Here is a 26791-nt window from a genome sequence, read left to right as displayed (position 1 = left end):
GGGTGGACTTCCCCATAATGGTCATGGTAACCCTACGGCCCATTTTAGTATGTTCCACAAAGACATGTCATTACCAGTGGCGCCTCCAACTGGGTGCAGAGGAGAAGGCGACGATGGTGGAAAGAAGGTTATTTCTACCTAAGGTGGTTCCTGGTAACTTCTCAACTTTTCTCAACCGGATAAAGCGATTAACCTTCTAACCTTTCTCGTTCTTTGGTTTTTTTTCTTGCCATGTCTCTTCTTTTGTGGGTTTTATATCCACATTTTATTTTTGCAACTTCTTCTGTAATAAACCTGAACGGCCACAATCGTCTCGGTGTCCTTAATTATCTGCAATTTCTTCTGTAATAGACCCCTTTTGAGAATTAATAAAGGTTGCCTTTTTTGCTTTCCTGATTTTGCATTGCTTCCTTATTTTCCCGTGTTTAGATTTGTTGACCTTTTATTTTCCATTCGTTCTTATTTACTGCGACTCTTTGGTGGTTGTGCCTGTTCCTGATAACCCTTCGTCCTATAAATATGCCTGAAAGTGGAGCATGGATACTCTGTATTTTGTTATGGCTCTCTTGATGGTTAGTGGGACTCTTCCCAGAGGTGATGTAAGGGTGGCCTTCCGCATGTCTCTTAATGACGAAGATTCTTCTGTGGCTGATGGGTCATGAAAATGTCCCATCTAAGTTGTTTAATTTAGCCAAGTTAGTCGGTTTCGAGTCTTTATTATAATAAAATGGTTGGTTTTCTTGATTAGGTGTCTTTTGCGGAGTTAGATGTGAAAAACGGTTAAAAACGAGGAAAAGATGCATGAAGGGTATTTTGGTCATTTGGAGTCAAGGACAATCTGGTAATTTGGCCAAGGTCAGTGCGTGGTTGAAAAGTAGAGGTCGAGACGAGTTCGTAGGAGAAAACGAAAGTCAAATCGGAGTTGGGACGAAGGAATAAATCAAAGTAAAAGTTGAGTCAAAGGATGTTGACCAGGTGGGATACAATCGGTGCAAATTCGGGCAATGCGGGATTCTGCGGGACACGTGTCTTGGTATGGAGGTTGGAGCATCCGATATCCGTAATCACGCTAAGCAGTGAAATGGCCCTTATAAGCCTGATTCAGCGTGGCGCTGTAACTTGCTTCGGTAGTCCCACTTCAACGTTTTAATCTTGACCGTTCTTCTCCGCGTGTCCCAGATCGACGGTTGGTGAGCGTCCTTCTCAATCTAATGCTTCTGTGTAGCCCGTTGCAACTTAACTCCGTGCACCCAGATCCCAGATTGTAATCTTATCCGCCCACTTCCGCGTTTTTGAAATCGTGCGGCTGCTGACCGTCCCGTCCTTTATCCCATTCCCGTGTCACCCGAAGCGGTTTATTAAGGTAAGCCCGAGCACGTGTCTAGCATCCAACCGTCAAGATTCCGCGTGTTCCTTCATCAGACGCTCCCTGCTTGATGCCGCACCTAATTTCATTACCCGAGAAACACCTTAGCATCCGGATTTCTGCAAACAAACCCTAGCCGCCGGGTCACTTGATCCATTTTAGGGTTTTGCACAACTTAACCCCTATAATTCCAAAAGTGACCCTCTCTTTTTCAGTTTTTACCTATTTAACCCAACCAAAAACCCTAAACCTATATAATAACTCTTGATCCTCCATTAAAGCTAGACTTGCAAACCCTCTCAATATCCTTCTTCTCTATTCCCTTACCTTCTCTTCTCTACTTTTCTTCCTCTAACCTATTATCTATTTTCCCAACCTAATCCATCTTTTCCATTCTTTTTCTATCTTTCTCTACTACTACTACTTCTTCTCTACCACTATTATCCTTCCATTAATAGTCTTCTCCTTCTTTCTTCCATGTTCTTCTATCATCTTTACCCTCTTCATCTCTTCTTTCCAACTTCTTTTTAGATCTAATTTCTTCCTTCTCTTTCTTTTTCTTATTTGGGTTGCAATAAAATAGTTATTACTTGGATTTCTTGGAGTACAATTCTTGAACACAAATGGAGCAAATCTTGGATAAAATGAAGATACATGGGAATATGGATTTTGAACATTCTTGGTGATCTCTTTCCATTAATTTCTTAGTATTTTCATTTATTTTACAATGTCAATGAATGTTAAGGATTTTGAACATTCTTGGTGATCTCTTTCCATTAATTTCTTAGTATTTTCATTTATTTTACAATGTCAATGAATGTTACTCTAAATTCCATGTATAGTTAACTTAGCAATCTAAGGTTGTGAATGAAACCCATTTTGGATCTTTATAATACTTGTTCTTGATTAATTAAATCCTTTGATGTGCTTTAATGTCTATTGATTGTTTATCTATATGGATTGGATTTTCTTTCCATTACTCATGCCTCATAATTAGATATTTCATACTTTCGTTAAGTTGTTAGATGGAGTATGCTTTTTAGATGATGAATAATAGTTTAGCAATCCGAATCTCTATAAGGTAGACAATTAGAATTAGTAATTATAAAATTGTTTTATCTAGAACATCATCCGGAATTCAAATAGTTCATTATATTGGATCCCGAGTAAATACAAAAGAGATTTAAGTAATTAAGTGTTTTTTTTATAAAGTGAAATTATGCGGTTGATTTTATAACCTTAGATATCTTCTTACCTCTCTCTTAGTTAGTTTATTTAGTTTTATTCGTTTTCTTATTTCTTACATATCAATCATCAAATCTATGAAGTGGGGTGTGTGTGTGTGTTAGTCTAAGTTAGCTATTGACATTTTGATTATTGGGTTAAACCCGCCGTCAATATCTGAAGTTACCTACCTATCCCTTGGGACGATACTCGATCTTATTTTCAATACTATAACTTGACCCCGTATACTTGCGGGAATAGTCCTATTTTGGGCCTATCAGTGGCGCACTTATGCATGGAAGTGTGGTGAAGGTTTTGTTGATGCCTTTCGCCCTCGAGACTTGTTGGACGAAGACAACCGCTCAGCGTTGCTCGTAGCTAGACCACTCTATCCCCTGGTTTATTCGTTGGTCGGCACTACGAGCACTTCTAAACCAGTGCTCTTTTCAGCCATCAAATTTCTGGTTCGTCGTCCTAGGGGTGGTCGTCTTCCTGCTGTATGGTCGCTTTCTTTGTTCTTTTTGGTTGTTTATTTCTCCTCTGCGCACTTTTGCACATGAAAAAACTCACACAACAGATATATGTTACAATAAATTGGCCCTAAGCTTACTAATGCGATTCTCCTAACTTACTACGCATGCTCCGAATGATCGCTCCTGCACAGCGGAAACCAGTTAGACCTATTCTAGTATGACCTAATTGATTAATTCCCTCTGCAAAATAAAGCCCAAATTGGCCTTGTATAAATGTTTTGAATGATTCCTGGGTTTGGGTTCTGCCCCTGGTCGTGGCTTTCGCTACGAGGGTTGTAGGTCAGCTAGGGCTTCTCCTTAGGCCCCTGGTCGTCGCTGTTGCTACCAGGGCCATTTTCGTTGGCTTAAGCACAACTAGTCTAACTAGGACTTCTCTTTAGGCCCCTGGTCGTCGCTCTCGCTACTAGGGTTGTTTTTGTTGGCTTGAGCACAACTAGTTTAACTAGGACTTCTCCTTATGCCCCTGGTCGTCGCTCTCGCTACTAGGGTTGTTTTCGTTTGCTTGAGCACAACTAGTTTAACTAGGACTTATCCTTAGGCCCCTGGTCGTCGCTCTCGCTACTAGGTCTATAGGTTAACTAGGACTGCTCCTTAAGACTTCGAATGGGGGGTCGCGTCTTACTCGAGTAAAGTGAGGTTAACTAGGACTCTTCCTTGAGGCCCCTGGTCGCCGCCTTAGCTATCAGGGCTACCTGTTTTGCCGAAGCAAAGTAAGTTTAACTAGGACTTTTCCTTGGGACCCCCGGTGGGGGATCACGTTTTACTCGAGCGAAGGTTCAGTTTAACTAGGACTGGTTCTTGAGGCCCCTGATCGTCGCCTTAGCTACCAGGGCTACCTATTTTGCCGAAGCAAAATAAGTTTAACTAGGACTCCTCCTTAGGGCCCCCGGTCGTTGCCTTGGCTACCGAGGCTGTTTTTAGGACCCTGGTCGTTGAGTTTGCTACCAAGGTTATCCTTTTATCGAAGCCAAATGAGTTTGATTAGGACTTCTCCTTTCGTCGCTTCGTTTTTATAAAAAATACCATTTATTGATAAAATTAGTAGCTTGTAGCGCTACTCTCCCGCCTAACAGTTTATTTGCAAAATAACTTTGAAAGAAATAAAATGTTGTAGTAGCCCTTTGTCATATATGGGCGGCTCTTGTCTTATTCCTGCATGTCCGCTGTAGGATCCCCGTAAAAGACCTTATTTCCTCCGACGGTGGCCGGGTTGGTTGCCTTTTCTTCACAGCCCCGAGCTGAAATTAGATAACATTCCTGAGCTATCTCCTGATTTCCTCTAATCGTTCTTATGAGGTTCGTTCCTGGAACTGGGAATTTCGTCATTAGGTGGTTCATAGAGATTATGGATCTGACTCCCTCAAGAAGTTCCTTCCTAATATGATGTTGTAAGCATGTATCTTGTCGACTATGGCGAAGTTTAGCATTATAGTTTTTTTTGCTTCTCCATCTCCTATCAGCATGGGTAGTGACGCCATTCCATCGGTTTCTTCCTGATTGTCGTTGAATCCTATCAAGCAAGATTTGTATGATTTGAGATATTGAGGACTTACCCCAAGCTTCCGCAAGCACATGCAGCTCATGACTTCGGTTGAGCTCCCTCTGTCGACTAGCATGCATCCGACGTTCCAATTGGCCACCACTGCTGTTATTACCAGCGGGTCTGTGTGTGGGGTGATTACTCCCACTAGGTCATCATCGGTGAAAATGATGGGTGGTGTTTTCACGCTAGGCTTGATAAACAACGTTGCTGGGTTCTTTGCTTCGTTAGCGTATCTGCGTTGTTCTCCCTTGGTATTCCCGCTAAGGGTTGGTCCCCCGGCAATGGTATTTATGTTGCCTATTATTCTGGTAGGCTTTTCTGGTCCCTTAGCTATCTTCCTGGCGGTTATGGAATGTACATTGGTGTACAGTCCTGATCCGATTCATCCTTTGATCGCTGACCTCTTATTTTTCTATTCAGGGGGTTGTTGCTCCTTCTAGATGTATTTATCTAGCTCGCCTTACCTCACCATTTCTTCTATTAGGTTCTTAAGGTGTCGGCAGCTTCCGGTCATATGACCTTATCCTCGGTGGAAAGCACACCATGTAGTCATTTCTCTTAGGCCGAACTCTTTCCTGCCGTCGTTAGGTTTAGGCAATTCTACTCTTCCTTTTGACGTGAGTGCCTGCAAAATTTCCTCTCTACCCTTTGTTAGAGGGGTATATGCGGTGAAATCAGGCCTCGACCTTCTCTCGCTCCCTGGAAGGCCTTGCCTTCTCTCGCTCTTTCTTCCTGGACGGTTCTCCTTCATATGGGATGTTGGCCACCTCCTTCATTCTTCGATAATTCTCTTCTCTTCTTATGAATTGTTGGACCCTTTCTATCAGCTCCGCGAGCGTATTTGGTTCTTTGTTGGAGATGGCTCTTATGATGTAGTCTTGCCTAAGACACCTTTTCAAAGCAGCGTACGCAACTTTCGGCTCTAGATCAGGGATTCGTACCATGAGGTTTCGAAACCTCTGCCAGTAGGTCCCGATGGATTCGTTCCTTCTTTGGACCACGTTGAATAACTCGTCTGTGTTTCTTTTAATTGCGGTGCTACGTCAGAAGGCGAAGCAAAAAAACCTGGTTGTTCAAAGGGCCTGATCGAGCCTGGCGCCATCGCCTGATACCACGCCTGGGCTGGTCCTTTTAATATGGTGGCGAAAACCACACACCATACGTTCTGGTTGGTGGTGTAGAGGTTCATCACTGCAGTGAAGTTGTTAATGAACACTTCTGGATCTTCCAGGCCATAGTAGTGGTCAAGTGCTGGGTACTTGAAGTTCTTTGGCTTTTTCAGCTCTAATATCTCCCGACTGAGAGGGGGCTGGTGGATCACTGCGCTTCCCAATAGCTTCTTTTTCTCTCTTTCTCGGGTTAGCTCCGCTACTTTATGTATGAGCACCTCGCATACAGTCCGTACATCCTTCGCCGATTCCTTTGGCTTTGGGTGCGTATGATCGGTTGGCATCCAATGTTCCATATTCATCCAGGATGTTTTCTAGGTGCATCTGATCACCCGGTTGTAGTTCCAGAGCTCCGGATGAGAATGCATTGCCTGGTGGAAAAAGTCTCCGGTCGTGCATCCTGATTGCTTGTTTTCTTTCCTCCGATGCTGCATTCTTTTTGGTCGTTTCAGTCTCACAGAGGCTTTCTCTTAACTGTTTTACCTCTTCATTTCTTCGTGAATGGTCGACTTTGAGTTGTTCAAGTTCGACCATGAGGTCCACCACGTTGGGAAGTAAGTTTTGGGATCCACGAGGGGTGTGTTCGTCTATAGACATGTCTGCCTGAAGAGTTTTAAGGAAGCGGTTAGTTTAGAAAAGTAGTGAAGAGAATTCGGGTTACAGAATTGATGGTCTTCCGTTATATCAGCATGAAACAGGGAGTTGATGCATGACAACCTCCGTTATGATTGTATATTCTGTTATGTTAGGTGAGATTCCACCAAATGCTCCTGCTTCCACCTGTGGTTCTTTGGTTCCTTGTTCCAGCTCCTGGTTTCAACTCTTGTTCGTCGATTCCCGAGGGGGAAAACCTGCAAAGGGTTCGAAAACAGCTCTGACGCCAAGACAGTCAGGGTGCTCTTTGCAATAAAAGAATGAGTATTGATCGATCCATTTGGGGGCGAGTTGTAGGAACTTAGAGTTAATGGTGATCTTCTAGCGTTTAGAGATCGTGTCCTGAGAAGGACGATGTGGGGGACCTTTTATAGGCTTAAGAGGCGGCGGTGATTGTCGTGGAGGGAAGTTTCCCTTTTTTTTATCTTGTATCCAGGATAGATAAGTTCCTAAGTTCAAGGATCTTCCATATATATCATGCCGATGTGATAAATCTTCTGGGAGAAGTTTCCTCCCTCAGACGCGTGAAGTACAAACTTGCTTAAACACATTGAGATCTGCAACCGACTGAGATCTTTGTAGATATTTCGGAATTAAGTCGGTAGGTTACTGGTGCGCTCTTGCCTCCCCTGTTTTAGGCGTAAGGCATCGACCGAACCTACGTGGACCCCCTCATTCCTTTAGAAACCCAAGGGCTGATCCGTACATGTCGAGGGCGTTACAGGGTTGGTTTCCTCTAGCCAACCTCCGAGTTAAGGGAGTATGTAGTGGATCGTCAAGGATTCAGCTGTCCTGCTACCTTAAGCCGGGTTGACCCAATGGACTTCAGGTCTAATCTTTACTCTTCAGATATTAGTCAACGTCTGGACTCTTCGAGAAAAATAACTTCTGATCTTCTTCGAGAGAGAGGGATATCTTCTGATCTCCTTGAAAGAGAGACTACTTCTGGACTTCGAGAGAGAGAAAAAAATAGAGAGATTATACGCTGGGGTGATAGAGAGTAACTGTTAAGGATGGAGAAAGAGCACAACCATTGAAGTGAGAAAAAGAGAGCAGGAAAGAGGAGAGACAAAGGTGAAATAGAATTTAGGGTTTTGGTTGAAATAGAATTTAGGGTTTTGGATGAAATAGAAATTAGGGTTTTTAGTGACCAATCTTTTCGGTCTAGTCGCACTGTTTTTTCTAAGATTTGTTTAATCTCACGATTTGATATTTCAACTTGTCCACTAGTTTGTGGATGATATGGTGTTGCCACCGTATGAGTGATGGAGTACCTTTTCATACGTTAGAAAAAGTACAGAGAAGTGTAAAGAAAACCCTAGTTCAGTCATTGATCTAGCAATTCAGGTTTTGCTTAGAAGATTTCGAAGATATGGCAGTGAAGGATATATATCCTTGAGGTCTGAAGGTATATCCTTCCGAAGGAATGTCCTTCGACCAAGATGGCAATGCGTACAATTTGGCTTATAGGACAATGATGACCATATTGGAAGATCAATCAATCCGGTTCAATTAGGAGTCGTAATGCTTAGCTAGAAGCCGCTTACGATTGTCGGATCACTTTGGTTATCCGCGGCTAACATAAACTGGATCCTACAACGGGTTACACATAAGAATGGTAACTTGAACAGTGAGAATAGACTGATGGGAACTAGCATATAGATGGATATGATCCATTCTGATAATACTTAAAAGGTAGAAAAGAATCGGGCTCGAAAGAGAAGTCTGAAATGGCAAAAAACACACTTTTAGGCCGGGAAGGGAACCCCTTATAGGGATTCCCCTGGCCGGCCATATAAGAGAAGTGGGCCGGCCAAAACAATCCCAGAAGGGGCAGTTGTGGCCGGCCACACTAAAGGGGATCTTTAATTAGGGTTTAGTCCTAATTAGAGAATTCCATTTAGATTAAACTCTAACTTATGCTTATCTTTTCCGAGGGACTTTTAGGATTCCTTATTTGAGTGGGACTCTACTAAGGTATATATAAGGACCAGTTCAGAGTTCAGAAAAGGTGTGAAATTTTCTCAGGAAGGAAATTACTCTCTTCTCACAACTATTGGAGATAGAGGATTTTAAAGAAAATGTTCCCATTCTAGCTATCAAGTCTAGAAGAAGAAGTTCTTCATCTCAACCGTCAAGAAGGTCCTAGCTGACTGAAAGGAGGGAGTTCAAGCTATTCATTTGGTGTCTCAAGTAGAGGAGCTACACTTGAAGCTCTTTGATCTTCACACGCGATTGGAAAGGTTCGTAGGAAAATTGCGATAAAGGTTAGTTTATCCCACTTCTAGTTCATTGATTAGTTTATGTATTCGATCCTGGATAACTTGATGTTAATCATATGATGATTGAGATTCCGGTACTAACACTAGTTAGATGATTAAGGTAGTCTTGGAGACATGTAATTCCCTACAGGCAGCCCCCTCTCAGTGTAAATACATAACCACTGGTTGACCTTGTATCATCGGTATTGGATATCCAGTTTGCATCACAATATCCCTCAAGTACTTCTGGGTACTTAGTATAATGGAGTTCATAATCCTTTGTATACCTTAAATACCGTAACAACCTTGTTATGGCATCCCAGTGAGTTTTACTTAGATTACTAGTAAATCTACTTAGTTTACTAACCGAGAGAGCTAAGTCTGGTCTAGTACAATTCATTAGATACATAAGGCTTCCTATAATCCTTGAGTATTCTAATTGTCTTACTCCAATCCCAGTATTTTTCATAAGATGAATGCTTGGGTCTAATGGGGCTACTACATTCTTGAGATCATTTTTACTAAAATTTTTTAACATAGTGAGTTTGAGATGAACTTATCCCTTTACTTGTCTTAGTAAGTTTGATCCCCTAAGATTACTTCTACTTTTCCTAAATCTTTCATATCGAAATTTTTAGAAAGCATTTTCTTAGTAGTGTTGATGAAATTTAAGTTATTTCTCATAATTAGCATGTCATCTACATATAGACAGAGAATAACACACCCTTTATTTGTGTTCTTAATGTAGACACATTTGTCATATTCGTTTATTTTGAATCCATTTGATAATAATGTATTATCAAATTTAACATGCCATTGTTTGGGGCCTGCTTCAACCCACATAGTGATTTCAAGAATCTACAAACTTTCTTTTCTTTGCTAGGAACCACAACCCTTCAGGCTGGTTCATATAGATTTCTTCTTCTAGCTGTCCATTTAAAAAAGCTAATTTCACATCCATCTGGTGAATTTCTAAATTATATAAGGATGCTAAGGATACTAACATTCTTATAGAGGTTATTCGACTCATCGGAGAGTAGGTATCAAAATAGTCCAATCCTTCTAGTTATCGAAAACCTTTTGCCACAAGTCTTGCTTTGTACTTGTCAATAGATCCATCTGTTTGAAATTTTTCTTAAAAATCCATTTGGAACCTAAAGGCTTACAACCAGGTGGAAGATTTGTTATTCCCATGTATGATTTTGCATAATGGAATCTATTTCACTATTCACAGCTTCTTTCCAGAACGGAGCTTCTGGGGTAGCCATTGCTTCTGTGAATGTCTTAGGCTCATTTTCAACCATATAGGTGAGAAAGTCAGGACCAAAAGTCTTAGCTACCTTTATCCTTTTAATTTTTCGAGGTCCAGCCTCATTTTCCTTTCCATCCACTCTATCTCTTTGAGATGTTTCTGGAATTTGGATATCTTCTTCCCTATCACGTTTTCTGGTTTCAGAATATTTATCCAAATTATGTTTATAAGGAAAGATGTGTTCAAAGAACTCAGCATCCTCTGATTCTAAAATAGTATTTGGATGAATATCTGATATTTCTTATTTGTGTACTAAAAAACTATAAGCACCAATATTCATAGCAGGTCCTATATGTACACAATCTATTGTCTTTGGCCATGTCTTGACTCTTTTAGAAAGAAGTACTAATACCTTTGCAAGGCACCCCCACACATTTGTGAACTTAAAGGAAGGTTTCCTTTCTTTCCATATTTCTTATAAAAAATTTCCTGTTTTTCTATGGGGCAATCTATTTAATAGATGATTTGCTGTGAGTAAAGCCTCCCCCCCACAAGTTTTGTGGTAAGAAAAAACTTGGTAATAAAGCATTCATAATTTTTTTTTGAGTTCTATTTTTACGCTCGGCTAAACCATTTTGTTGAGGTGTGTATGGAGTTGTCGTTTGATGAATAATGCCACTTTTGGCACATAATTCTTTAAAGAGAGATTCATATTCTCCTCCTATGTCACTTCTTAGTGCTTTTATCTTTTTGTTAAGTTGGTTTTCTTTTACCTTTACTTCTAAGTAATTTAACATAACAGTAACGAGTAGAGTCATCAATGAAAGTGATAAAGTATTTCTTTCCACCTCTTGTCTGAACAAATTTTAAATCACATATTTCACTATGGATTAAATCTAGTGGTTTTGTATTTCTTTTTATGAACTGAAATGAAGTTTTTGTTGATTTAGACTCCACACATGTTTGACACTTTTCTTTAGTGTCAATTTCGAATCTTGGGATTAAATTCATATTCATTAACTTTTTGAATGAATAGTTATTTACATGGTCAAGTCTTTTATGCCAAGTATTACAAGAATCAACAACAATATAAGCAACATTATCTTTATTAATAATTTTTGGAGAAACAGTTATTACATTCATCTTGAATAACCCCCCACATAGATATCCCTTACCCACATACATACCACTCTTGCTTGATACAAACTTATTAGACTCAAATACTAGCTTCAACCCATTTTTTGAAAGTAAAGACCCAGATACCAAATTTTTACGAATATATCTGGTGCATGAAATACATCGTTGAGGGTAACTTCTTTTCCTGATGTGAATTTCAACACTACCTTTCCTTTTCCAGCAACTTGAGTAGTAGTAGCATTCCCTATAAAGAGGGGTTCTCCTTCTTTAATTTTGGCATAGGTGGAGAACATGTTTTTGTCTCCACAAATGCTACTACTACTCAATTTTGGCATTTCCTGTATCAACCCGCCAATCTTTTGGATTTCCACCAACCAAGTTAACTTCAAAAACTACATTACATATATTAAGTTTCTGAAGGTCTTCTGTTACTTCTTCTACTTCTTCCTCCATTCCAGTAACCATAGCAGATAGGTTCTGGAGTTCTTCGTCTTCCACAAGAGAGGCATGATTTTTCGCCTTCCTGTTCTTGTTGAATTTGTCGTTTTTAGTACGGCAATCTCTAGCAAAAACCCTTTTTCCCACAATTGTGACAAGTACCATCAAATCGGTCATTATTTTTCTTTGACGGCTTACCTGGTCTCGATCTCTTCCTTTTCTGTTTGGGGTTTGGGGCACCCTCAACTATGTTGACTTTTGCAGAAGATGAGTTATTCTTTACTATCTTCTTCTCTGAATTACGACTATCCTCTTCAATTCTTAATTTGAGGATAATTTCTTCAAGAGACATTTCCTTATTCTTATGTCTCAAGGAGATCCTAAAATCCTTCCAAGATGGAGCTAATTTTTCAATCATAGCCCTCACATGGAATGATTTATTTGTTACCATATTATCAGATTTCAATTCTGGTAGAAGAAGTTGAAATTCCTGGACTTGAACCATTACTGGTTTAATATAAGTCATTTTAAAGTCCAAAAATCTACTCACTAAAAATTTCTTAACTCCTGTTGTTCCAGTCTTATATTTATTAGCCAAGGTATCCCAGAGTTCCCTAGCCATGTCTATACCATAATAGACATTGTACAAACAATTTTCCAGTGAGTTCGGATCGTAGTTCTTACATAGAAAATCTGAGTGCTTCCATGCTTAAATGGTAGAGACATGTTGAACATCTCCATCTTTTTCAAGAGTTGGCTTCGGCTCAGACAGGTACTTGACTAACCCTAAAGTAGTCAAATAAAACAACATCTTTTGTTGCCAACGCTTAAAGTCAACTCCAGAAAACTTCTCTCGTTTTTCAGCGTGATTTGGACCAACTTGCTTAACAGTTGATTCTGTTGTTGTTGCCATTTCTGATAATCACAATAACACAATAAATTAGTTTTCTGTTTTAACCAAAAAAACTAAAAGATTCATTGTCTTAAGATTGTTGATTCTTTGGTTTTCTGAAAAACCAAGAATCTGGCCTTCCTGTTTTAAAGAAAAACAGAGATACACTTTAGAGTGTCTTTCTGAAATAAATTCAGAGATAATTTTTTGTCTAAAAAATTATTACTGTATTTCAAACAGATTAAAAGGAAAACAATATAATTTAAAGGGTTATTTCCCAAATAGCCCCCAACTTTGTGACCGGTTTCCTGCCTAGTCCCCTACTTTGTCAAAAAAACCTAGATGGCCCTCTCCTTTAGATTCCGTTATAACACCGTTAACCAGTCAACATTTCTCTCTCTTCCATCCCATCACCTCTCTCTGCCACCTCATCTTCTCGCCACCTCATCGTCTTCTCCGCAGCGTGGCCGGCCGGCCAATTTTCCGGCCGGCGACGTTAAAATATTTTAAAAATTTATCTCTCTGTCTCTCTAAAAAAAATTTAAATTTTTTTCTCTCTCCTCTCTCTCTAAACCCCGGCGAAGGGGGTTTTCCTTCGCCGAAGTCTGTCGAATTTTTTAGAGAGAGAGGAGAGAGAAAAAATTAAAATTTTTTTTTTTAAATATTTGAACGTCGCCGGCGGGAAATTGACCGGCCGGCGACCTTGCCGGAGAAGACGATGAGGTGGCGAGAAGATGAGGTGGCAGAGAGAGGTGATGAGATGGAAGAGAGAGATGTTGACTGGTTAACGGTGTTATAACGGAATCTAAAAAAAGGGGCCATCTGGGTAATTTTGATAAAGTAGGGGGCTAGGCAGGAAACCGGTCACAAAGTTGGGGGCTATTTCGGAAATAACCCTAATTTAAAATAAGAATTAATTAAAAGGTTAGAGAGAGAAAGCTGAGTCGAGTTGTCTCTTTCCTTAAGACAGTGAACACCCTGGTATTAGTACTAAAATCAGTAAGATGTTTGTCTCCCAGCATACAATGGTTGTACCTTTCAGTATGACGACTAAGAGTACTTCGTTTTTCTGAAAGCGTGCGAACTTAGAACAAGCAATAAGAACGACAATGAATTGACTTCTTCAACTCTAAATGCTATGTAACTTTGAATGCTAAAATTTTGGTGTTTTGTTTACTGGATTCTGTTTGGTATTTATCGAAGTATTGGTGACACTTTAGACAGGTGCCTACAGACGAATGGATGCTTCCCAACAGTCATATTTGACTGTTGGTTTGCGGGTGCCATCTTGACCATCAAATCCCAACATATCTGATCTCGCGCCTTGAACGCCCACCGTTAGATCATTAATGGATCTATCTTAAGGACGGCAATCATCCTAACCGTCGGATCAAATCTATGACCGTAAAATCAAAGGCTCCAATCGCTCCTCGCGAAGTGCAAAGTGCGTGTGGGCGCCTCTAAAGCGCCCAATGCGCCCTAAACACCCATTTGCCCACGCCGCGCATGCGCGTGCGTGGTTTGAACCACGCGAATCACCTTTCTATTTTAACGAACATACCATAAATGTATGGAAAAGTCTACATAAGGAAATATAGATTTTCGAACATCATAAATGTGGTACTAAACTCAAAACCGGTTTAGAGTTAATGGTATCCATACCAAACTAATTTGGTAATAACTCATTCATACGGAATCGGATTTGAAGAAAATTTAGGTCTAAATTCAAGAGCTCGACGAGACGAATCCAATGAGACATCTTGATCAAGATTCTGATGAATGTAGGTACCTCAAATTAATGAAAAACCGGTCCAGCTCCTTTTGAGCTAGGTACCGATTCCATCACAGATGTCCATCTCACACTTTTAGCCACCTTTCTTCATATGAATGGCAACTGCATCCCTCTATCGAAGCAAAGGAACATCACCGCCAAATGTAGTGGCTTAGCTTCGGTTGGATCATTTCCCCACTAAATATAATAAGGTTATGAAAAGTTTTATATCGTGAATCCGTTTCAAATTAATCTTGGCTTCTTGTGTTTTTAAGGTTGGATTTTGAACCCATAATCGTTCTCCTCCATTTGAAATGGAGGCTTCTTGGTTTCTTTCGAATGAACTTTTAATGTTTTGCTCTAGATGATATTAGTCTCACAAATTTCTTCTTAGCATTTAGTTTATGCACTGCTATGTCATCTTTACGATGAGCGAATCAAAGCCATGTTGAACTGGTGAATTTTCTCCTAGAGGACAGTTGCAAAAAGCAAATGAAAATCTGCCCCACATTTTGTAGCGAGAAATGGTCAGATTGAAGTTGTGATAGCCCTTCTAATTAAAGAAACAATGATCTCAAGTCTCAACTGTCAACACGGACTGGTAAGAGGAGCTAATCAGGTTAGGTCCGAGGAAATACAGTGCGTCTGAGGTTTGTTCAAGTTTCTCCCTGCCTCGTCTTTTTTTTTATTTATTTTTGTTGAAACTCGTTGATGGGTCATGAAAATGTCCCATTTAAGTCGTTTAATTTATCCAAGTTAGTCGGTTTCGAGTCTTTATTGTAATAAAATGGTTGGTTTTCTTGATTAGGTGTCTTTTGCAGAGTTAGGTGTGAAAAACGGTTAAAAACGAGGAAAAGATGCATAAAGGGGTATTTTGGTCATTTGAGGTCAAGGACATTCTGGTAATTTGGCTAAGGTCAGTGCGTGGTTGAAAAGTAGAGGTCGAGGCGAGTCCGTAGGAGAAAACAGAAGTTAAATCGGAGTCCGGATGACCGAACTAGACAAAGTCAAAGATGGAGTCAAATCAGGTTGACTAGCGGGACGATGTCGGGCATCCAGTTACCGTATTCACGGATGAAGTTGATGCCGCACCAACACCCGACATGTGTCGAAGGACAGAGGCCGGAGCATCCAGTTACCGTATTCACGCTGAGCATCCAAATGCATTCTAAGTGGACGATCAAGTGTTTCCGGTGCATTTTATTAAGGTAGTCCCAGATCTCACGTTTTAATCTTAGCCGCTCCCTTCCGCGTTTTTGAGATCGGACGGCTGCTGTGCATCTGGCCCTTTTATTGGTGTTTCCGTGTTACCCGAAGCTGCGTATGAGGTTAGTCCCGGACGCGTGTCCATGCCCCGACCGTCCAGATCTCGCGTTTTACCGATCCGACGGATGCTGCTTGATGTCGCACCTAATTTCATTACCTGAGAAGCACGTTAACATCCGAATTTCAACCAGCTAAACCCTAGCCGCCCAGACTTGTTCTATTTAGGGTTTTCTTCATATTTAACCCTAGAAATTCCTAAAATGACCCTTCCTTTTATCTTTTCAACCATTTAACCCACCAAAAACCCTCACCCATCTATAAATAAATCTCTTTCTCCTCCATTAAAATCTAGACTTGCAAACCCTCTCAATACCTCTTCTTACCTAATCCCTCTTCTCTATTCTCATACCTCTTCTTACCTAATCCCTCTTCTCTATTCCCATACCTTCTCTTTCTCTACTTTTCTTTCTCTAACCCTAAAATCATCCTCTTACCTATCCCCTCTTACCTATTTCTTTCTCTCTTCTCTACTACTAAATTCATCTTTTCCATTCTTTTTCCATCTTTCTCTAATATTACTACTACTTCTTCTCTACCACTAATCTTTCTTCCATTAATAGTCTTCTCCTTCTTCCTTCCATATTGTTCTATCATCTTTATCCCCTTTCATCTCTTCTTTCCAACTTCTTTCTACATCTAATTTCTTCCTTCTCTTTCTTTTTCTTATTTGAGTGGCAATAAAATGGCTATTACTTGGATTTCTTGGAGTAAAATTCTTGAGCACAAATGGAGCAAATCATGGATAAAATGGAGATACATGGGAATATCAATTTTGAACATTCTTGGTGATTTCTTTCCATTAATTTCTTAGTATTTTCATTTATTTTACAATGTCAATGAATGTTACTCTAGATTCCATGTATAGTTAACTTAGCAATCTAAGGTTATGAATGGAACCCATTTTGGATCTTTGTAATACTTGTCTTGATTAATTAAAACATTTGATGTACTTTAATGTCTATTGATTGTTTATCTATATGGATTGGATTTTTTTTCCATTCTCATGCCTCATAATTAGATATTTCATACTTTCGTTAAGTTGTTAGATGGAGTATGCTTTTTAGTTGATGAATAATAGTTAAGCAATCCGAATCTCTATAAGGTAGGCAATTAGAATTAGTAATTATAAAATTATTTTATCTAGAACTTCATCCGCAATCCAAATAGTTCATTATATTGGATCCCGAGTAAATACAAAAGAGATTTAAGTAATTAAGTGCTTGTTTTATAAAGTGAAATTGTGTGGTGGATATTAGAATCTTAGATATCTTCTCACCTCTCATAGATAGTTTAGTTTTATTTATTTTCTTATTTCTTGCAAATCAATTATCAAATTTATGAGTGGGGCGTGTGTGTGTTTTAGTCTAAGTAGTTATTGACATTTTGATTATTGGGCTAAACTCGCCGTCAATATTCGAAGTTACCTACCTATTCCTTGGGACGATTTCTCGATTTACTAACATACTATAACTTGACCCCGTATACTTGCGGGAATAGACCTTTTTTAGGCCTATCAAGTTTTTGGCGCCGCTGCCGGGGATAGGTTTAGTAGTTTGGATATAGTTTGTTGGTTTGTTCATTAGTTTAGTGTTAATTTCTTACTTAGACATTTTTGCTTTAATTGTTTTTCTATTTTCTTAAGTGTATTTTTTTAGGTACCATTTCAAGGAAATGGCCGGAAGAGACATATGAGCGAAGGAAAGGAAGGAATCGAGAAGTAAAGCGAAAAGTCGATAGTATCGCATTCTATCTCTTCCTTCTTACTTGTGTGTGATTGTTTAGTTCTATAATTGTTAGGTCCCATTTTGTGATTATGTGTTACCATCTTTGAATATTGTTAGATCATGGCCCGTTCTTATAACGGTTGGTCATTCGATGTTGACGATGATGAGCTTGTTTCAAGGATTCCCCGCACTAACCGACCTGATATGACCTTAGGTGAATACCAAAGGATGTGTAGAGATGCTCCGATTAGTGAGGGGAATAGACCATTTGAACTTGACCGATCTCATATGACCCTAGAAGAATACCGATGGATGTGTAGAGACGATCAGATTAGTGATGGATATGGTCCGACATCAAATATTTATGAGAGACCTTACATTTCACACTTTTCTGAGACAAATGACTTTAGAAGTAGGTATCATCCTAGCGTGTATGGTGGGAGTTATTATCAAGAGTCTTCATCTCATTACACTTGTGAGCCTTATCATGAAGAGACTCTTGAAGATAAATCTCAATTAGAGTCTGTGAGTCGTCTGACTGAAATGATGTTACAACTTGAAGAGACACAAGATCGATTTAAACAGACGCAGATTCAAATGCAACAAGAGTTACATCAGAGGTTTGAGTCTCTAAATCATCAATTAGAATCTCTAAATCATCCATTAGAGATGACGATGTCACAGTTATTAGCCGACGAGGAAGGGGTTTTACCACCCCAAACTCAAGAGAGTACTAGGTCCGATGGCGAGGGTAATACGTCTAACCCTAGTACTAAGTTAAATGTCGACGAATCAACTGAGAGCACCCAAGAGCTTGAACAAATTGATAACCTTGTTGTCTCGTTTCCTCAACATGTGTCGTCTCATCATGATAGAACTATATTAGATTTTGAGATTCAAGATGGTGGCTCTATGAACAAGTTTGGGGATGACACTATATTGAACTTTTCGATTTTTGACACTTGTAGGGAGTCAGTCTTAGATGCCAGACATGATGTTATAGCTGACTATGAGGCTTTAGATGCCTTTGAGGACATCAATGACATAGTACCTAGAGACATGTTGGATAGTTTGTCGGACCGTTTACCTAAGGAAACCATGGACCTTGACTTGGTCCCCGAGCCTATTGCCTTACCCTTAGAGTCTAGTTCGACTTTCCACATGATCTCAAACTCGGTTGTTGATCCCTTTTGGGACATTTCAGACGTCTTACCGACGTCTACGGACTTAGTGGATGTTCTATCCACTAAGCTTGCAGTTGACTTTTTGCCTTCGACTGACCTCTTAGCCCTTCACTTATATGTCGATCCTTTTGACGACTTCTTAGTCGTCGCCCCTAGCATTTATGCTTACTTAGTGGACCGTGCATCCACTAAGTTTGGGGATGGCTTATTTTCTTCAATCGTCTTACTTGCACTCTATAGTTTGTACTTAGTTGTGAGACGATTTTCATTTGTATATAGCTTTCTTTGGGTTGACCCCCAAATCTTCCGTCTTTTGCTTTATGATCGTTAGACCGATTGAGATGGGTCTTGATGTTTGTGGGTATCATCTCTGGAAACCCTCCACGAGACATAACTCGTGTTGTTGTGTAAAATCAAGAGAATCAAAGGCTAATTGCATAGCTCAATGCAATCGTGTATACCCACGTTAGTGGTAGATTTGTATGTGGTCATGTCTTTTATGTGATTCATTCTCATGATATTTGTTGATATTTTAGGAGCAATTCTTAAAAGTTTTACTTCTAAAGCGTGGTTTGTTCCAAGTTTCGGGATGGCGCGAGCTTGGCATCAACTTGGAACCTCTTTATAAATGAGCCTTGGTAGTATCATCCTTTATCTCCTTCGGTTATGGTAATATCTCTCCACTCTTCTCTTTAGATTGACGTGCCTCTTTATCTTTTGGTGAGTGTATGCTTAGAACATTGAGGACAATGTTAGTTTTAAGTTTGGGGATGCGGGATATGACCATTACCAATGCATGACCATGGGTTTCAAAGACAAAAGGGTTCAAATTAGCCAAAATTTGAAAATTTTGAACATTTTGAGTAGATTTGCATGTGATTCTAGTGATAGTTATAAGAATTTTGATGCATATGTGTCGAGTTGATGAGTTTTGTGATTGCTAATGGCCTTTGCATGAAAGTCGAGTCTTTTAGTTTTTGTGTTGTGCCATGTGAGTTACATCTTAGTGAAGAAGAAACATTTCTAAGAGACCTAAAGTAGTCATTAGTGGAGACTTAACCCATGTGAGAGCTCAAAGCCTAAATTGCCATTCGAGTGTACTCTTCTGCGCTAACTCCGAGTAGAATGAAGAGCTACTCAACCTCGTAACTTATAAAAGAGCTCATTTGATCTTGTGTGCTCAATTTCCTTAGCCACTAGGAGTGACATTAGGATAGCGAATTAACCTTGCCCTTGTAGTCCATGAAACCCAATGAGAATGCCAACTAGAGGAAAGCGGATACTCCATCACCATCTATCATCTTATATCCCGAGAATGAAGACATGAGATAAAAGAATGAAGAATATCAAAAGCAAGTATTAAATGAAAAGTTGATTGCAAGAATAGAATTGTGTGTGTTGTATTTTGTTTTGGTTGATTGTATTTGTGTTATGAAAAGATATAAAAAAAGAAAAAGAAAAAAAAATGAAAAAGAATGAACAAAAAATGAAAAAAAAAGTGATATGAAGAAAAAAAAAATTAAAAAAAATAGTGAAATAAAGTGATTTTTGTGTATGTTTGAGCATGTGTCAGCTCTTTTGTGTGAGTGATGTGATTTTATATATGTGTTGGTGTTTTTGTTCATGAATAAGTATTCGAAGCAAGAAACAAATGTTGAGATGCTTAAGAGGTTCTACCATAAGGAAGAGGTCGAAATTCTCGGGAATCCACCACCATCACATCATCTATTGTATCCGCTAACCTTTTGAAGGCATCTTAATAGGGTAGAATGAGTGAGAAGGGTGAGTGAGCTTCCCCACTCTATATAGTGGCTAATTCCTTTTCGAAGATCATTTGTTCCAAAATGTTGTCCTCACCCCTTTTTATGTGTTGAGTCTATAGTCGTGATCACACTCACACATACGAGCGAACCATTCTTGAGTGATTTCATTTTTGGAGTGTATGTCCGTGAGGCCGAAGTCGAGGCGAAATGTACAAACTTGGGAATCAAGGTTTTCTGACTTCGGAACATAGATGTGCTCATTATGGTATGACACTTGCATTTTAGGGTAAGACCATTAGTGAAAAGACCTTTAGCTTTTACAAGAGCTTATTTACTTGATTCATTATGTGTTGACATGCTTAAACCCTTTACTATATCAATCATGCTTATCTACGATTTGGATTTTGGACCCTTGTGTATTTGAAACCATGATGTTTGTGGGTGTCATCTATGGAAACCCTCACGAGACCACACTCGTCCACTAGGGCAACCTAGGGGTTTAACGGCTTGTTGCATACGCTAAATGCAACCGGGATGCCTCCGAAAGTGAGTTAGGTCTTTTCTTTTGTTTTGTTTTGCTCGAGGACTAGCAAAATCTAAGTTTGGGGATGTTTGATGGGTCATGAAAATTTCCCATCTAAGTCGTTTAATTTAGCCAAGTTAGTCGGTTTCGAGTCTTTATTATAATAAAATGGTTGGTTTTCTTGATTAGGTGTCTTTTGCAGAGTTAGGTGTGAAAAACGGTTAAAAACGAGGAAAAGATGAATGAAGGGTATTTTAGTCATTTGAAGTCAAGGATATTCTGGTAATTTAGCTAAGGTCAGTGCGTGGTTGAAAAGTAGAGGTCGAGACGAGTCCGTAGGAGAAAACGGAAGTTAAATCGGAGTCCGGATGAGCGAACTAGGCAAAGTCCAAGATGGAGTCAAATCAGGTTGACTAGCGGGACGATGTCGGGCATAGTTTCGGGCTCGCGGTATACTTTTGGCACGTGGCGCAATATGGAGGTCGTCACATCGGGGTTCCGTGTTTATGCTGAATATCGAAAAGGAACCAACGTTATAATCTGATACGTTGGCCTCCGCGTTTCTTTGATCTAACGGGTGAAGTTGATGCCGCACCAACAGCCGACACGTGTCCAGATACCCACGTGTCCAGATCCGGAGGCCGTTACATCCGGTTCCCGTATTCCCGCTGAGTAACAAAATGAGACCTATGAGCATGATCCAGTGTAGCGCGTTCCAGTTTAATCCGGTAGTCCCTTGCTCGCGTTTTAATCGCAGCCGTTACCCTCCGTGTCTTCAAAATCCAACGGCTCCTGTGCATCCCGTCCTTCATTTCTTATCCCGTGCACCCGAAGCTGCTTAGCTTCTGTGCTCCCGACCACGTGGCCTTATCTTGACCATCCAGATGCGGGCTTTCCTTCATCCGACGCTCCCTGCTTGCTGCCGCACTCCGTCTCATTAGCCGCGGTGTACCTTAACATCCGAAATTTTCCTTACTCCTCTCCCAGCCGCCACATGTCCTCCTCCATTTCACTTTTGTTAAAACCAGCCAACCCTTCTTGCACAAATGGGCACAAAAACCCCAATTTCACCTAAACCATCTTTCCCATTTTATCCCTTTTCTACCAAAAATCCTAACCCTATATAATACCTTTTTCCTCCTCTATTAAAACCTAGACTTGCAAACCCTCTCAATCCCTCTTCTCTATTCCCTTACCTTCTCTTTCTCTACTTTTCTTTCTCTAACTAAAATCATCCTCTCAATCCTCTTCTTACCTATTTCTTTCTTCAACCTATCCCTTCTTACCTATTTCTTTCTCTCTTCTCTACTACTAAATTCATTTTCTCCATTATTTTTCCATCTTTCTCTACTAATACTTCATCTCTACCACTATTCTTTCTTCCATTAATAGTCTTCTCCTTCTTTCTTCCATATTCTTCTATCATCTTTATCCCCTTTCATCTCTTCTTTCTAACTTCTTTCTACATCTAATTTCTTCCTTCTCTTTCTTTTTCTTATTTGGGTGCAATAAAATAGCTATTACTTGGAATTCTTGGAGTAAGATTCTTGAGCACAAATGGAGCAAATCTTAGACAAATTAGAGATACATGGGGATATGGAATTTGATTGGTGATTTCTTTCCATTAATTTCTTAGTATTTTCATTTATTTTACAATGTCAATGAATGTTATTCTAGATTCCATGTATAGTTAATTTAGTCATCTAAGGTTGTAAATGAAACCCATTTTGGATCTTTATAATACTTGTTCTTGATTAATTAAATCCTTTGATGTGCTTTAATATCTATTGATTGTTTATCTATATGGATTGGATTTTCTTTCCATTACTCATGCCTCATAATTAGATATTTCATACTTTCGTTAAGTTGTTAGATGGAGTATGCTTTTTAGATGATGAATAATAGTTAAGTGATCCGAATCTTTATAAGGAAGACAATTAGAATTAGTAATTATAAAATTGTTTTATCTAGAACATCATCCGGAATCCAAATAGTTCATTATATTGGATCCCGAGTAAATACAAAAGAGATTTAAGTAATTAAGTTCTTGTTTTATAAAGTGAAATTATGCGGTGGATTTTATAACCTTAGATATCTTCTTACCTCTCTCTTAGTTAGTTTATTTAGTTTTATTCGTTTTCTTATTTTTTACCAATCAATCATCAAACTTATAAAGTGGGGTGTGTGTGTTAGTCTAAGTTAGCTATTGACATTTTGATTATTGGGCTAAACTCGCCGTCAATATCCGAAGTTACCTACCTATTCCTTGGGACGATTTCCCGATTTACAAATTATACTATAACTTGACCCCGTATACTTGCGGGAATAGACCTATTTTGGGCCTATCCCTCGTCTTTCTTTTATGTTGAGAGAATGAAATTATGTACATCTCTTGCTATAGATATGAACCTTATTTCTTACTTCTTAGCCATTCTTGAAAAAAATCAGCTGATGTGGCGGTTGTGATTTGAAAGTTTGACTAAATCTAAGACGTAAAAGTTAACATGAAGAAGTATGTGATGCTCTTGACCCCACATTCTAACTCGCTTTGGACCCATTCCTAGGGACGCTTTCAACCCGCTTTTCGCCACACTTTTGACCCCACTTAAGGAGACACATTCTAATTCTTGACGTGGAATTTAATATTCAGTGCTATAATTTCTACTTCATCATCTTTCCCAGTTTCGAAATTTTTGGTAAGTTAGGTGGTCCAAAGATGTCTCTTGTGGAAGGAGACAATGTAATCGTAAATGATGATTTTTGTTGTTTATAATACTTGGAATCTTGGATTTTAATTGAATTTTTTTTTTTTTTGGGGTGGCCATGAGACATTTATACCCTTACCTATAAAAGAATAGCCGCATTACAGTTTTGCTACCAAATGTGGTACAAATTTTGATGTTACCAAGAGAAAATTATTGTTATTAGTAATCATTAATTGAACTTAATTGCAAGGATTTTAGATAACCCCTCAAGCTGCTTGAGAGGTAATTTTGAACTCACTTTCTTGAACCTTTCCCTTCATCCACCCCCTTTATAAATCTCAATTTCCCACCTTCCTTTCCTCCATCTCTCTCTTTCTATTCACTTGGACAAAGTTTTTCATTTTCTCCATCTTCATCTACAAACTTCACAAATCTAACAAACTTCACAAATCTATGATGGAAGCGAGAACGCTATAACTACGTAGATTTTTACTTAATCTTTGACATGGTGACACACTTTCACTAAAAGACACAGTTTTTTAGTTCTTGTTGTGGCTACTTTTCTGCGTTTATAACCTGTTAACCAAAACCTGGTTGAGTTAGGAGTACTGGTTATCAGATTTATTTTTGAGATTCTTGTTGTTAATGGCAGTGAGGTCGAGAGAAAGAACGGAGCTGCAAATGCGGAATAAATGGAAAGAAAGAGAAACAAGTCCTGGAAGAGCTAAGATTTTGACTGAACTAAAACCAAAAACTGAAAGGAGAGTTCCTGTTGTTTATTACTTATCTAGGAATGGTAGTCTAGAACATCCTCATTTCATGGAGGTTCCTCTCTCTTCGTCTGAGGGACTCTATCTCAAAGGTAATGGAAACAAAGAACATAATTCAAACCCTCTAATTTTTCAGTGTTTCTTCTCTGAATCTTTTCTTTTTTTGATCTCAGATGTCATTAATCGATTGAACTCCTTGAGGGGGAAAGGAATGGCAAGCCTATATTCTTGGTCTTCAAAACGGTAGATTATCCTATCCATTGAAATCTGAAATTTTCCTTCTCTGATATTTTGATTTTGGGTGTTTGATTTCATTTTTGTTGATTCAGGAGCTATAAAAATGGATATGTGTGGCAAGACTTGTCCGAAAATGATTTCATATATCCGGCACACGGCCAAGAATACTTTCTCAAGGGATCAGAACTTCTTGAAGCTCCACTGAACTCATGCATATCAGATGAAACTTTATCCTCCACTTCAAGCTTGGAAAAGCGAACTGAAACACAAGAATCCGAAGACGATTGGGATTCTCCTGTGACAATTGTGCGGAGGAGAAACCCATCATTGAATTCAATTGATCTCAATGAATACAAAGTTTACAAGACGGAGTCAAACATTGAGTTAGCTGGAAAAGCGGCCGATGCTGCTACCCAAACGGACGATATACCAAGACGGAGAAGAAATATGAGAGAAGAAAAAGATGAAATCAAAGATGTAGAAGAAGAAAAAAATTCTATTGGAGAAGAAAGACAGTATCGACACCAAACAACAGAGCTAAGCAGAGAAGAGATTTCTCCTCCTCCTTCATCATCTAGTTCTGAAACCCTCGAAAACCCAAGTAACAATGTTCACAAGGTTAATGTGAATGGATCTTCACATATTCATGACCAAAAGGTACATAATCATCATCCAAGTGGGAGGTTGAAGGCTTCCGCAGTACTAATGCAGTTAATTTCTTGTGGAGTAAATTGCAGTTCAATTGATGAGAAAGACGAAGGATTTTCGTTAATTTCTTACTATAAATCGAGATTACCTCGTGGAGGTAGTGGAGAAGGATCAAATCAAGTTGTTTCAAACTCTAAAGAGTTCGATTATTGTTTGATTGAAAATCCTAGTTTTTCAAGGATTCAACTGGATGAGAAAGAGTACACTACTAATGAGCACTTAATCGAGATTAAGGAGGACAAATTTTCAGCCTTGGAAAGATCTTCTTACAGTACAGGACGGCCGGAGTAAGACCTCTCTCTCTCTCTCTCTCTCTCTCTCTCTCTCTCTCTCTTCTACATAATGTGGTTTTCAATGACCCAGTTCCTAGTTTTCATACGCATATACTCTGCTACAGCGATTCTAGGTTGCCTGCCTCCTTGACCCGCCACTTCGCCCACTGGATGATAGAACAAGAGAGAAGAGATGGGTTTGAAGGCACTGTGGTCCTTTTAAACATGCTCTCCTCTTTTGTCTCATATCATACTGTCAAGTAGGCAGACAATCTATCTTTTCTGTGTATTAATATGAACTTGAGCCATGACAATAAAAGAAAAACATTTGAAGTACACCCCGTGTACAACCTTTCGCAAGCTATAATTGTCACTTATCCTATTCAAGGCGCCAAGGCAGTGTACAAAGATGTAGACGAGAAGCTGTAGGCGAGGGTGTTCTTGTATACGAAGGGTGTGAAAAGATGAAATTGTCCTCGTTTTGTAATTACCGTAAAACTACAATAAAAGGGCCAAAGTTAGTAATTATCGTAAAATGACCCCACAAGTATTCATTTTCAGCATTTTACTTGTCGATGACAAAGTGTGTTTTTATTTGAACGTTTGTTAGGATTTGAAAATTGGTATTGGGAAGAAGAGAAACTGAGGCAAAGTAGATGGGGATGAAGTTCTCTATGATGAATCCGAGTAGAAGCTTCAGCAATTACTAAGGAAGCAGCACCAAAGTTTTGAGTTCTGAGGAAATGCCTTGCACGTTATGGCACATAGTTGTACTTGCAAAGGAATGGAGAGAGAGAGAGAGAGAGAGAGAGAGAGAGAGAGAGAGAGAGAGAGAGAGAGAGAGGTACGGTGGGAGTGATCAAAGGGCTTCTGTTTACACTTTTGTGGGGCACTTCCTTTCACCCAAGTCTATGTCTCTTTACTTCAGTCCTAGGTTTCATGCAAGCTCTCACTTGGGTTTCACAACAAATTTGCTATTTCCCAGGTGTCATGCGCCTTCCAAGATATGCATAAAATAGTATAAATGTGAAAAATATCAACTACTAATACAAATGAGGGAACTTAAATGGCAAACTAATTTTCACTCTCAAGTTGGTGGCACAGTAGTAATATCAGTTGTTGTCGCGACCGTTCTCTGATGTCAAATGCAGTTTTTTTCCTATCTCCAAGGACATATGTAACCGCATCGTAATTTTTAAAAAGTCATTTTCGTGGAGAAAGTCCGAATGTATATGCACCAAATCATGGTCATATATATGTCGTCCGAAAATTAAGGGTGGACTAGGTATTCAGAACCCTCATGTAGATACCCTAGCTTCTTTAGGTAAACTAGCATGGC

At 39.3% G+C, this 26791-nt stretch overlaps 1 pseudogene across 1 annotated transcript; it reads left to right on the top strand.

Moving 5' to 3' along the window:
• Window positions 1-24076: 24076 nt before the first annotated feature.
• Window positions 24077-25471, top strand: LOC147567904 (protein SOSEKI 5 pseudogene; annotated as a pseudogene). The gene is made up of 3 exons (XR_015237960.1): window positions 24077-24327; window positions 24409-24478; window positions 24565-25471. The product of XR_015237960.1 is annotated as a protein SOSEKI 5 pseudogene (transcript).
• Window positions 25472-26791: the final 1320 nt, after the last annotated feature.

This window comes from Eschscholzia californica, unplaced genomic scaffold (genome assembly GCF_041429995.1).
Source record: "Eschscholzia californica isolate CP2 unplaced genomic scaffold, dmEscCali1.0.p SCAF_1, whole genome shotgun sequence".
NCBI classification, from domain to species: domain Eukaryota; kingdom Viridiplantae; phylum Streptophyta; class Magnoliopsida; order Ranunculales; family Papaveraceae; genus Eschscholzia; species Eschscholzia californica.
This window is presented reverse-complemented; position numbering and strand designations above follow the sequence as displayed.